Source organism: Pan troglodytes, chromosome 2 (assembly GCF_028858775.2).
Source record: "Pan troglodytes isolate AG18354 chromosome 2, NHGRI_mPanTro3-v2.0_pri, whole genome shotgun sequence".
Lineage (NCBI taxonomy): Eukaryota > Metazoa > Chordata > Mammalia > Primates > Hominidae > Pan > Pan troglodytes.
The window spans coordinates 143,554,335-143,568,168 of record NC_086015.1 but is presented as its reverse complement, the minus strand read 5'-3'; the positions used below and the strand labels follow the sequence as shown (position 1 = coordinate 143,568,168).

The following is a 13,834-nucleotide window of genomic DNA, read 5'->3' as shown; positions in this document are numbered from 1 at the left end:
AAGAGATGAATTTCCCTGCTCTGAAGAAGATAACAGGCCCCAACAGTTAGAGAAAAAAAAAGTCCCAGAAATAGATATCATTTTAGAGAGCAGCTCTGAGGAAGCACAGGACACGCTGACAGGGGCATAAGGGAAAAGACTGCTGTATTTCTTACAGGGTCTTAGAGGCTTTAATGAGTAGGTAAGTATCATTGTTAATGAGCACATCCATTGTCGAAATGCAAATGTATTTGCTAACCCAAGCAGCTCTACTGTAACGTACATTTACTGTGCCCTTGTTTACAAGGTAATTGTTTCAGAATCCTAGTTAATAAACTGCTGCTACAATAGGGGTGAGAGATTCTTAACAGCAATTCCAGAAAAGCCCTGGTTTCTGAGTCCAGCTTGATATTGGAGGGAAAGATTGAGTTGTCTTAGGACAAAGCCTCAAGGACCAAAGACTATATTGTAATGGGAAGAAACTGAGCAATAGGGATTTCCATCCTGCCTTTTTGGTCCTAACACCTGTGCTTTTCCAACAAATGTTTGTGGATTCATCTGTAGCCCTAGGACCTCCCTTTGGCTTTGATTGATAAAGAATAGTAATGATAACTTTATAATTAAGAGATATCACTTACTGAGTATTGGTAAATACCTCATCTCTTTTAAATGTCACAGCAACCGTCTGGAAGATCCAACTATTATCTTTAGTTTTTAAGCAGAAAAACCAAGGTTTAGGAAGATTAGCTCAATCTTCTCAGCCTACTCATTGGGATTAGAACCAGGTCTGTCTCATTTTCTTGCCAAGGTATATTACTCAGGCACATTTATTCTCTACAGGAAAAAAAGATGGTAAATTTCCTTTCTAACTTTCCAGTTTTGTCCTTCTCTGTATCACTAATCTACACATGTCAGTACTCTTGGAATTTTTACTTGTTTATATCTCCTCAAATAAAATGTGTGAGTTTATGCATCAATGCCTTTGCACTTGCTGTTTCATTTGCTTTAAGCCTATTAAGAAAAAAAAAAAAAAACCTGAATATAAGTTTTCAAAGATGATTATATGACCCTTTAAGGCTATATATCTTTGCTCCACCAACAGAGGTCGGGCCTCTAGAGCCTGCAGGACAAATGCAGCCAACCACTGTTTTTCACACCCGTTCATTTAAATACTGCCTATGCTGCTTTGTGCTACGATGGTCTGATTGAGTAGTTATGTTAGAGACCTTTTGGCCCACAGAGTTTAAAACATTTACTACGTGGGCCCTAACAGAACTAGTTTGCTGACCTCTGCTCTAGGAAGACTTGACTGTGTTTGATTTACTATTTACTATTGATTAGGGTGCAGATATTTTGTACTCTTTAAAGGTTAGAGGTGAACTTATAGAAAACTGACAAGGGGGAATGCTAGTAGTAAAGAATCTTAAAAGTTACAGTTTTATTGCCCTGCAGAATGAACCAGCTTTGTATCTCACTTAGGTATCTCTTCTCAGCTTTCCTTTTTATTTCACAGACTATAAAATCTCAGTTCTTATGTTCTCTTTGTACTGATTTTGTTATCCTGCTGGTTCTTTCATTAAAAGGTTAAATTAAACCCTCTCTTTCTTTCTCTCTCTCTCACACACAAACACTTTTGAAAATTTTATTTTGACAAGCTCTTGCATCCACTTTAAATCACACTTCAATACTTAAGTGTTTGTCCCCCACTCTGGGAAGTCTTCCCTGTTGGTGTCTCTCCATCCTGTTATTGGTCCTTCTTACTGGCCTCTCTCTCTGCACCTGAAGCATCCTGAGTACCTTTCCCTCAGCACTAATTCTCTCAGTTTATGAGCAAAGCAAGGGATGCTGAGCAAACAAGGAATAAATCTACTGCAGGGTCTGAGAGGAGCTCAGGTATGTACAGGACAGGTAGGGGCAGGGATTGCTGTTGAGTCCAGGGTTTTGTGAAACACTTAACTAGATTTTTGGCAACTTTACTCCTGACTTCCTCCATCTCAAGCATCTAATCTCAAACTCTTCAGAACCATTAGGAGCCCCAGGCTTCAGTAACCTGGGGTCAAAGGCAGAAAATAATTGTTTACTTAAATGTAGTAAAATAAGTAAGTGCCTCATTACATGCATGCCATCTGCAAAAGATATATATGAACTTAGAAGCATTTTATCAAAACATCTGGGAAGGGAGAGTTCAAGAAGTTTCTAGCAAGCAATGAATAAATGAGTAAATGAAACCCAATCAGGGGAAGTACCCACTATTGCCATTTTAAGATGTCATTGGTATGCTCATTATTTAGTATGTTCTTCAGTGTTTTACTTTGGAGACAAAACATGCATAGGTGCTTTCACAATTCATGCCCCCTCCCTACCCCACATCCCATCTTCTTCATTAGATCTAATTCCTCACTCTTAGACTTTTAGGAACCCAATGGCCATGGCAAAGCTTTGTGTTGGAGGCAGAATTCTGTAGCTCGCTTTTTAGTTTCCACATAATATCTGCATTTGCAAGTTCATTTTGCATGAGTGAAACTCCTCTAGCTATTATTATCTTCTGAGATTAGCGTGGATTTCTGGCAGGTAGTGTTCTTGGCACCATTAAAGAAAGATTTGGTCTTCTGAAATGTGCTCCATTCAGCCTTCCAAAGTTATTATCTTTCTTCCTGTCCACCCCCACTCTAATCTGCCACAAGGCAAGAGGCAGAATCACGTGGGCTGTCAAAGCCAGAGATTGCAAGGTGTGCGTGTAGTAAAAAGAGGTTCATTAACCCTCAGCCTTTGTGTAACTCCTGACTCTTTTTTCTGGACTTCAGACAAAGTTTCAAAAACTGTCATCCAGATGACGCATTCAATCTATGAGAGATGTCAACAAGGTGGTGGAGGGGAGGATGTCAGAGGTGGTCTTGGATAGAGATACCATGATATAAGATGTTGTCTTCTGTTATGAAGCCTGCCATCAGGACAGAGTGATGGTGAAACAGGTGGGTGGGTGCTCACTCCATGCTAGCAACATGCAGTTTTAGAGTCTTGTTAGAAGAGGAAACTGTCGTGGAGCCAAGGTGAAAAGGTAGCAAGCAAAGATTGTAAATGGGCATTTGTTGTTTCAGTTCTGGGTCCTGTTGCCTTATAATTTGATTCAAGCACCTGAACTTTCAAATGTCTGAGCAACCATTTCAAAGATTTCACAGATTCACAGATTTTAGATCTGGCGATTCCCACCCCCTCATACCACACCCAATACTGCAGCCATAGATTGGATCCCCACTGGAATGTCATCTACTGTCTTCTTAAGAATCTACAGGATTGTATTAAGGGAGCAAACAAATGCTTCTTGAATCAATAAATGGATTATCCCCATTGCAAAAGGATTTTCATTTTACAAAACAGAACACGAGCCTTTATTCCTATACTAACTTCCTTTACCACACTTTAAAAGTAATTAGGTTCTGACCCAGTGACAAAGCAGATGCTCATTTTTGATATAAAATGAAGAAAACAGTCAACCATAGTGCATTAGTCCATTCTCACGCTGCTATAAAAACTGCCCGAGACTGGGTAATTTATAAACGAAAAAGGTTTCATTGACTCACAGTTCTGCATGGCTGAAGAGGCCTCAGGAAACTTACAATAATGGAGGAAGTGAAAGTAAACACATCCTTCTTCACACGATGGCAGGAGAGAGAAGTACAGAGGGAAGTGGGGAGAAGCCCCCTATAAAACCACCTCATAAGAACTCGCTCACTATCACAAGAGCAGAATGGGGGAACCACCCCCACGATCTAATCACCTCCCATGAGATTTTTCTTGCAACATGTGGGGGTTACAATTTGGATTATAATTAAAGATGAGGATTTGGGTGGGGACACAGGCAAACCATATCACACAGTAATGACAACCAGTCTTGGCAAAGTCATGGGGATTCTATTTGTGCCAGAAGCAGGGGACTGGGAGAACAGGGGAGAGACTGCCTAAGCTACAGGGAACATCCCTGTGCATGTGTTTGTGGATGTATATCTTTGACACAGTGGAACTTTCGGGGAAGGAATTTCCTCCAGTACAGGAAATAGAAGCAGGGCTGGCCTCACATATTAGGCAGACTGGGCTATTACATATGTGGTGTGATTTGGAGCATAATATGAAGGTCTTCCTGTATGAAATTTTATCCTCCACCCACTACTGAGGCCTACCTTCCTGTAATTGGGGAAAATCTTTCAGTCCTTGGATAGATTTTAAAATAATTCTCTAAGAGAAAGAAAAATAGTGAAACTCATGTTGAGATGTATGTGACTAATAGCAGATCCCCTTGGGAGAGCAGACTGATGCTGATGCCTGATGGTGGTTAGTGACTGGGGTAGGGGGTACTGCCCTGGTCTGGACACAAGGATGAAGAAAGAAGAACATAAGGAAATTGAAAATAGTCTTTGCTGATTGACTCTAAATCACGGCATGAATATAAGGGTGATCGGAGCAAGAAAAAGCCCTTTTAAGCTGAAATACATGTTTTAAAAGTTGGAAAACTTGGTTTTGGGATTCAATGCACAAAGAAATGAGGCTCTAGAATTCAGCTCATCCAAGCTTACGGGACTAGACTGCAAAATGTGGTTTCTCTCTGAGAAACTGAATCCAAAGAAGTAGAGCCACTACTTCCATGTTGGTAACTCTACCATTTCCAGAGTGGGGAAAGAACATTTCCAAGGTCAAAGCTCCATACTTGACCACAATTGGTAAACTTTGTATGTCTAGGAGGTAGAGCTAACACTCAGCACCTGTGCCATTACTCTTCCTTTCCAACTGACAGACAACGCTAACTTTCCAAGTGATAATCAATAACATTCCAAGTGATAGTCAATGCTAACTCATCAGAGCATCCTTCCTGCTTAGCCAATTTTCAGCCTCAGAATCCTTCTCAACCTAGCTCTCCAGGCTGCCAGCATTAGTCGATCGGACTTGTCTATTGGGTAAAACTTTATTTTCCTTTCTTGATTAAAAGCAATGTAGAGATTCCACATATAAATTCTTTAACAATTCCATCTCTATGCATTTTTCCCTGAAAAGGCAAATTAGGATAGGGTACTGTAGTATATATGTAGTAGATCTATGATGATTTGATGAATATTCATGTGAAAAGAACACACAATCGACCCATTAACAATAATTCCTGAGAGTGAGGTGAAAGCAAGTACTACCTGGAGATTGTGAAAGTATATTTGCTAGGATGGCTCATTCCCTGTTGACTCCAGAAGAGAAATAATCCACTGAGGCCTTATCTATGCAGAGCTCTTGCCATGTTCAGCAAGAAGAACACATTGTAGTTTGTGTTTTATTGAATTTGCCTGCTCAGAAAACAGCAGAATCATGATGAGTTAATATGTTCATACCAGGTTTAGGCCTTTTGGAAATGTCTGGAGCTCACCAGTATGGTGGGCTCTGGAGCACCTCCTTGTTAACAGTCATTAAACAAAACCAGAGTGGGCTCAAGTTTCAGCAGTCCTGCCAAACCTGTTCAGATTCCAAACCCTCTCTTAGATTCCATGTCACTGGAAATGACCTAACCTCTGTTGTTTAACAAGGAAAAGTTCAATAGCAAAATGTATTTTCTTGTTGTTGTTGGTCTAGTAGGAGATGCCAAATAACACATTTTACTCCATGTTTCAGTCAGTGGTGTTTATTGAGAAAACCATCAAGAAAAACAATTCTGTTCAAAATGTGTGTATGACTCTCAGGAGAAAACAGAACCTGGGCCCCTTTAAAGAAAATAAAACAAAACTTTAGTTCAGCCATGAAATCCCTGCTCAGAGAGAAAAGTTGTGAAAAATAAAAGTTAGAAAAGACGTTCTTTCAGTATTTACTATCCAGTCATTAGAAGTAAAGAACAGCACAGTAGGCTAAGGCACTACTACAGGGAAATCTGTGCTACTAGTTTAGGTAAGGTAAGTGGATTGGGAGATGCAAGTTCCCAATATTAACCATTATTCCAGATTCTGGAGCATCTACCAAGAACCACATACACTTCCCTCTTTATCCATTCCCACACTCCTCCCGACCACCTTCAAGGTTGTTATTATCTCATTTTTGCAGGGGCGCACCATGAGATGCATGAGTCACTGGCCAAGAGTCACTATGGAAAGGGAGAGGCTGACTGTGAAAAGAGACTGAAAAGTAAGTTTTCAGCCCCAATTTTGGATAAGGATCAATAATGACTTTGTCCAGAGTTTCTGTATATTTGACTCTTGTTCCTAAACTTGCTTACTTAATCCTCATAATTTCATCCCACAAGTTCATTGAACAACTCTGTTTAAAGCATTTGCCCACTGCTGGGAACACTGCCTGGAAGATCTGAATGGGAAGAGCTGGAAACATGGGAAGTCAGATCTCAGAACAGGGTATAGATACACGGAGTGGGTTGAAAGGGAGCAACAACCAGAGTATGGGTCACTAGAAACAAGATGAGGGTGCCAGATACATGCTGTACCTACTCCATACATTCTCATTCTAGCTATCTGTAGCCCTTTCCTAAATGAGAATACCCAAAAGAACTTGTTTGGGCTATTATATGCAAGGTGGCTGAGGGGACTTGGCAAATATGAAATTATAAATGTTAATGAACAGTGTGGTAACTGATGAATTTTATAGCTCACTCGACTGGCATACAATACACACCTTTCAGATAAAGAGAATCATCTGAACATTTGCAAGCCTAGGGGAATTAGAAATGGCACAAAAAGAGACAGTAGGGTTTGGGGCTGTGCCACCCCCTGCCATATCTCATATTCTGTGTATTGATTTGGAAGAGACTTCTGAATCTCTCCACTCACTTCTCTGGATGGGGACCCAGCGTGGGAAGCCATGCATGGTTGCAGTAAGCTGAGATGATGGACTATGACATCCAAGTGTACCATATTGAACCAGCAAATACAGATAATTGAGTTACCTTCAGAATGATCATTCACAGCGAAAGGCTTTGGATTCCTTTAAATTAGGAGCAGCTGTGACTTTAAAGTACCATCCGGCAAACATATACATTCCCATCTCCAGCTCCATTCTGAAGAAGCTGAAGTCTGAAGTGGATTAAAAACAGCTAGCAAGTCTGTTCCCTCTACCTACCCATTTGCCTCTGGAAAAATCCAAACAAAACTGAGTGGCAGCCACACACATGCTACTGCCTTTACACACATGCACGGCCTTCTGCTCCATGCTTCTGGCTCCATGTCCTGTACCAAAAAAAAAAAAAAAAAAAAAAAAATTCCACACATAATCACCAATGATAAATCCTGCATAAAAAAAGGCTATATCCGGCCGGGCGCGGTGGCTCATGGCTGTAATCCCAACACTTTGGGAGGCTGAGGCAGGCGGATCGCCTGAGGTCAGGAGTTCGAGACCAGCCTGGTCAACATAGTGAGAACCTATCTCTACTAAAAATACAAAAAATTAGCTGGGCATGGTGGCAGGCGCCTGTAATCCCAGCTACTCGGGAGGCTGAGGCAGGAGAATCGCTTGAACCTGAGAGGCGTAGGTTGCAGTGAGCCGAGATCATGCCATTGCACTCCAGCCTGGGCAACAAGAGTGAAACTCTGTCTCAAAAAAAAAAAAAAAAAAAAAAATGCTATATCCACTCAATGCCACCCTGTATTGGATCTTGGATCCCCCAAAACTACTTTTGGGGAACAAACTGGCAAGAAACAAACCTACTCCTCAAGTAAGGAAAAATGAGGGAAACAAAAGGCAAAAGGGCAAATGAGGATATGACACCATACAGAACAGAACATAAGCCACATGGTCTACACTGATTTCCTAGTCTCGACATGCCCTGAAAGCAGATGGCATTTTTTGGATACACTCAGATGTGCCCAGACGGCTCGTATGGTTCATTCCAAATGGCCTGCCCACTTGGAAATGCCAGAGCCCCATTTCTTTCTGTGCTTCTCCAGAGCCATCAGTGTAGAGAAGTCGCAATCCCCTCACCCAGCACCACTAACACAGCATACATTTGACCTTCAAAACCTCTAAGCACTGTGCTGCATGCTGGGGAAATAATGGTGATAAGATGTGGGTCAACATTCATGGAGTGGTGGGGGAGATAAAGACAGGTCAATTCAATTTATGCAGTGTGATGAGGTTTATATGTGCAAGCTGTTATGTGACCCAGAGGAGAGGCAAGGAACCTAAGTATGTCATCAGGGAAGGTACCCCAGGGGAGGTGGCCACTAGCTGGAATCTCAAAAGATGAGTAGAAATTAGTCAGAGAGTCCAGTAGTTGGACGCCCAGTGGGAGGGTATTTCAGGTCAAAGGGATGGCACACAAAAACTCTAGAGGCCAGAAACACCATGGCACTTATAGAAAAGGGACTGGGTGTGATAGATTAGATTACTCTTCAGGAAATATTTACACACTCTCCTCCTGCCTCCTGGGGTTGTCTCTGGCATGCAACGTGATGTTGGAGTGGCAATACAACTTGTTTTGGCCATTGGCATGTTCACGGACATGACGTGAGCACAGGCTTAATGTGTGCTTGTGCAGTCAGCCCTGCCCTCTGTGCTCCTCCGTTTTGCCATGACAGCATCATGTCTTGGAAACCTCCAGGCCCAGCACAATGAGGTGTGTGTAGAGCAGACTTGAATCTAATCTCCACTGAGCTCAGCCTAAACTCCAGACGATGACACACATGGGAGGGGTAAATAAATGCTTACTGTTGTATGTCAGTGAACGCTGCGGTAGCTTGTTATGTAGCATTACTGAAACTATAGCAGGTAAGGTGAAGTACAGGAAGAGAGGACGCTGGAGAAGAAACAAGCTGCCAATTATAGCCAACTGGAACAAACAGAAAAGAGCCAAAGGAAGCAAAAATGACTCTGAGGCTTGGGGCGGGGACTGCCTTCTTTTGGGTAGTCATCCGTGCCTGGCACCTAGCACAGTTCTGAGCACACAGCAGCTCCTCGGTAAAGACAGTTGAATTACCAAACCAGCTAGTCCTCTGCCAGGGCCAGTGAGCTACACATACATCAGCAACAAAGACTACTTGCAGCACTGGATCAAAACATTCATAAGCAAAATTTTTGCTATGGTCACAGCCTAGAAACTCTTTCAAGTTAGAATAACCGTATAAACTTACTCAGTGTAACTAGAACTTGGATAAACATGAAAGAAAAGTCAAACTCATTATAATAATATTTTGTCTGGACCTTCCAGGCTTAAGAAACATCTCACAAGCCTCTAATATAGATAATATTGGGTACAATAAAATGCCCAGTCACTGAGATCAGAAATACTTCTTCAGTAAACATTTATTAAGCTCTCTGTTTATGCACTGCATTGATAGTCCCTGGAAGATACAAGTTGACTCTTTAAGATGGTCTTTTAAAAGTAGAGACTTTCGTGCAATCTTATATCAAGTACACCAGCACCACATTTTTTTGTTGAGCTAACCTCATAGTAACCAGTGTTGTGGTTTGGCTTGAAATGAGCTTTCTTAAGGCATAGTAGAGTTAGCTGTTATTAGGATCAGGGAATTGAGAATTAAAAGGTTCTCAGAGCCACTGATGATATTCAGAGGGAATGCACCTAACGAAACTCCAGCATCATCCTCTTCTAGCACAGCTAGCGGGTAGTTTTCATTTCACTCTTTCAGGGCACTCTGGAGCAGCCTCTGTGGTGAATGAAAGGAGAGCAGTGAGCCTGGGAGATACGAGCCAAGAGCCATGGCCCGTGGGATGAGGTATGGGAAACAAATTCTACAGAAAGATAAAGTCAGGGAAGAAACTGGAGAAGATGGCCACAAAAACGTACCCTGCCTATGTGCTCTTCATACAATGTGACTTTGACTACTCCTCCCGTCTGGGAGGGCTTGTGACCACATTGGAAATGATGCCACATGAGATCTAAGCCTTGGCCATAAAAGGCAACATAGTTTCCACCTGGTTCTCTTGTGATACTGGCCTTTGGGGCCCTGAGACACCATGTAAGCATCTGAGTGCCCTGAGGCTGCCATGTTCTGTGGAAGCCCAAACCACATGCAGAGGCTGCAAGATGTTCTGGCCACAGTCCCAGCTTTGTTCCAGATGACAGCCAATATCAACTCCTGGGCCTGTGCATGGAGACAGCTTTGGACAATTCCAGGTCCTGGCTTCAGGTTACCCCTAGCCTTTGTGTCTTCCTAGTGAGGACCCCAGACATCAGGAGCAGAGGCAAATCATCCCTGCTGTGTTTCTTCTAAAGTCCACAAAATCCAGAAATGATCATTGCTTTCTCTCATTATGCGTTGTTACATGGCAATAGATAACTGGAATAGGAACATGAGGGGGGCTGTCTCCCTAGTCTTCCTTTGTGCTCTCTGCAGTGAAAGGTGAGCAAGTCATCTGCCCTACACAAGCTGGAAGTGTATCTTCCAGACCCCAAGCAGAAACAAAAGCATATGAAAGAAGTACAGATATGTTTCATTGTACAGGACCTAGAAAGATACTCATCCCTTTAGAAAAGTGGTTCTCAAGTGAGAGCGATTTTGTCCCCCAAGGGACATTTGGCAATCTGGATACATTTTTCAGTGTCACAACTTAAGGGAATGGTGCTATTGTCATCTAGTGGGCAGGGGCCGGGGTGCTGCTAAACATCTTGCAATACACAGGACAGTCCCTGGATAACAAATAATTACCCAGTCCATAATGTCAATAGTTCGAGGTTGAGAGAGTCTGCTTTAGAAGATAGTAACTACTCACAGCTGGGCAACTTGCTAAGAATCTTCCATTTTCACAAAGGAATGCTACCTGGGCCAGGAAGACAAGGCTATGTATGACAAGGTATAATTGAAGGCTCTTTTTCTTCTCTTTCAGATGTTAAATAAGTGAAGCAGGTTGTCTACCCCAGGGTGCCCAGCCCTCACAATGTCCTCACTGAACCTTGCCTTCCACACCAGGCTCCCTTTAAAACACAGCAATTAACCACCTGCTGTCAGACTCACTCTGGAGGACTGCTTCTCTTGAAAAAATATTATATATATACACATATAAAATATATATTCACTAAGGATAGTAAATTTTAGGACAGTGCCTGCTGCATGTGGCCAGGACATTGCTACTGTAGTAAAAGCTATCTAATTTCAATGTATCACAGACTAACTTCTTTGACAAAAAGCCACTGGAGGTGTGGGGCCCCCGGGGGCCCACTACCAGCAATACTTGAACACAGTGTGCCTGGTCCTGAGCTGGGTGCTGTGTTTTGAGTGGAAGAAGGTGTAAGCCGACTGTCCTTCAAACTGCTGGGGTGTTTGCAGGTGGCTGGATAGAAACCTTCTTCTTCAGCAAGATTTATGCCCTGTTTACTTTCAACAGCAAGAAGAAAATGTGGCTGAAAGTCCCCTTCACTTTTACAGTAAGGGTGCAGCCTCCCTGGCTGATTTATGGGCCTGCTCATTCTGACACCATCGACACTATTGGAAGTTGCTCTGCCGGATACACCCTCTGCAAGGCAGGCAGCATGGGGACGAGGTCAGAGGCACACTCAGCAGGAATCAAGGCCAGTGGCCAAATTCGCAGCTGAGACTTCTAGAGGAAGACTGTGCAATAGTGTTGAAAACCATGCCAAGACAAAATATAAGGAAAGGATGAAAGTCTAAAGAGACTGTCAATGTTTTCCAAAATAAAAAGAGCTCCTTTCTGTTTGATTATACAAGTAATTATGCTCACTGGGGGAAAAAAGGACCTTAGATAATATGGAGCAATAAAAAGGAAATAAAAGTATCACATGGAAAAAAAGGGTCAGGGAGGGTAATTTTACGCTGGAGAAATCTAACAAACACTACCTCAACCAGGTGGTCAAGGTCAATGTTGACAGTGGTAAGTCAAGCACCTCGATATAACGTGATGAAAATGGCACTTACCACTGTGGTCTTCCTCCTCAAAACCCATAACCTCATCTAATCATGAAAAAGTCATGAGGCAAGTCCCAGTTGAGGGGCGTTCTTCGAAATACCTGACCAGTATACTTCAAAACTATCAAAGTCATCAAAAACAAGGAGGCCTGAGAAATTATCACTGCCAAGAGGAGTCTAAGAAGACGCGACAGCTAAATGGAATGTGCTGTCCTGAATGAGGCCCTGGATCAGAAAAAGGACATTAGGTAAAAAGTCAGGAAATCTGAGTGAGGTGCTGACTACAGCTATCAGTAACGTATAAATATCAGCTCATTAATTATATCGAATGTACCACATCAGTATAAGATGTTAACAATAGGGTACACTGGGAGTGGGGTTTATGATAACTCTCTGTACCATCATTTGAAATTTTTATGTCAATCTGAAACTGCTCTAAAAAAATAAAGTCTATTAAACAACAAAAGGAAAGGAAAAATCATTCATAATTGTGTCTTCCAGGCATAACTACTGTTAACAACATGGTTTATAGCCCTCTCTTTGCATATACAATCATTCTATGGGTATACAGATTATTTGTATCTTTTAACCCAGATAAAGGTTATTCTACACTTACGTTTTTTAATCCTTTTCATTCCCACTCTGGCCCTCATTTGCAAAGCTGGCTGGCATACATTACTATCACATTCCATAACCAGGGGAAGGTGATATATATTTACGAAGTACATTAGAACATCTTAAACTCAGGCGTACTTTACAAATTAGCCTGGGCTAAGATAAAATGCATATTGTAGGAGGACATCTGCTAGGCAAGGACTAGTTAAACAATATTATAAAGGATACATGCAGCCTATAGGAGAAGGGGAGGGAGAGGAGCCTAGACTTGTACCATTATATTATATGCCACTCCTTTCACAAGTACCATCTCTTTCAAATCTCATGGAAACCCTGCAAGATCACGTGCTCATTTTCAGGAGAGAAAACTGGGGCTCTGAGGGATATCTGTGACTTGCCCAAAGTCACACATCCAAATAACACTTAGTATGTGGTGGAGCCAGTGTCTGGACCCACAGCCAATTCTAAAACCTGGGCTCTTTTTCCTGCATAAGGCAGTGTTGTTGCTTGGACTAAGTAAACCTTCTAGAGATAAGAACACTAAGAACAAATGGGTATATGACTAAGCACAGTTCAGCCACTATAACAATGTTCATTAACCATGTCATGTGTAATTGTTTTTGCATAGTTTGAGTATTTGAGTGGTATCTGTGGCTCTATGTGTACCTTGGGGAACCACAGGGTGAATGTAATTTCGCTAAGGACACAACATCTAAGCCTCTGTTTCAAGGCCCCCATGGTTCTGAGGTAGCACACCACCAGGCTGGATGCAGAGATTCCTGGTTCTCAGCCCCAGGGATCTCATTTAGTAGGTCGAGTTTATGGCCTGGGAATTGGTAGCTTTTTAAGCTCCCCAGGTGACATGGATGCACAGTCAGATTTGAAAACCACTATGATGGATGGGCCCTTCTAGCTTTGAGATTCTAAGAGTAAGTGATTAGCAAATTAAATCCCTGTAATTACTCTTCACAAATCTCACTGTAATTCCAAAGGGCCTCTTCTGGTCTAAATACCATTTCCTTGGAGAAAGGAGGTGGGGAAGAGAGAGAGAGAGAGAGAATCAGTCTGCTAGCATTCTTCTACCCTCCACACAGAACACTGGTCATGGGGGAAGGATTCTTGAAATTTCAAAAAAGCACAAATAGTCCAAATGGGAAAAATTTCCCCGAGAACCTTTGATCTAACCGTTTATGGTATAGACAAGGTACCAAAGTTCTGAGAACCATTCTTAAACCTGGACTGTCCACCTTGAGCCCACACATGAGCCAGCATCCAAGGAGTAGATGGTGTGGCTGTGGGTCACGTCTGCCAGCACACGGCAGCTTCACCCAGATGAGCCACTGTGCAGCATGACACATTCCTACTCCCTCCTAGTGGAGCAGCCTACG

At 42.3% G+C, this 13,834-nt stretch overlaps 1 protein-coding gene across 1 annotated transcript in view; it reads right to left on the bottom strand.

The window, feature by feature from the left end:
* CLSTN2 (calsyntenin 2) overlaps window positions 1-13,834 on the bottom strand; it is a 639,289-nt gene that overhangs the window by 221,352 nt on the left and 404,103 nt on the right. The gene's annotated exons all lie outside the window — the stretch shown is intronic.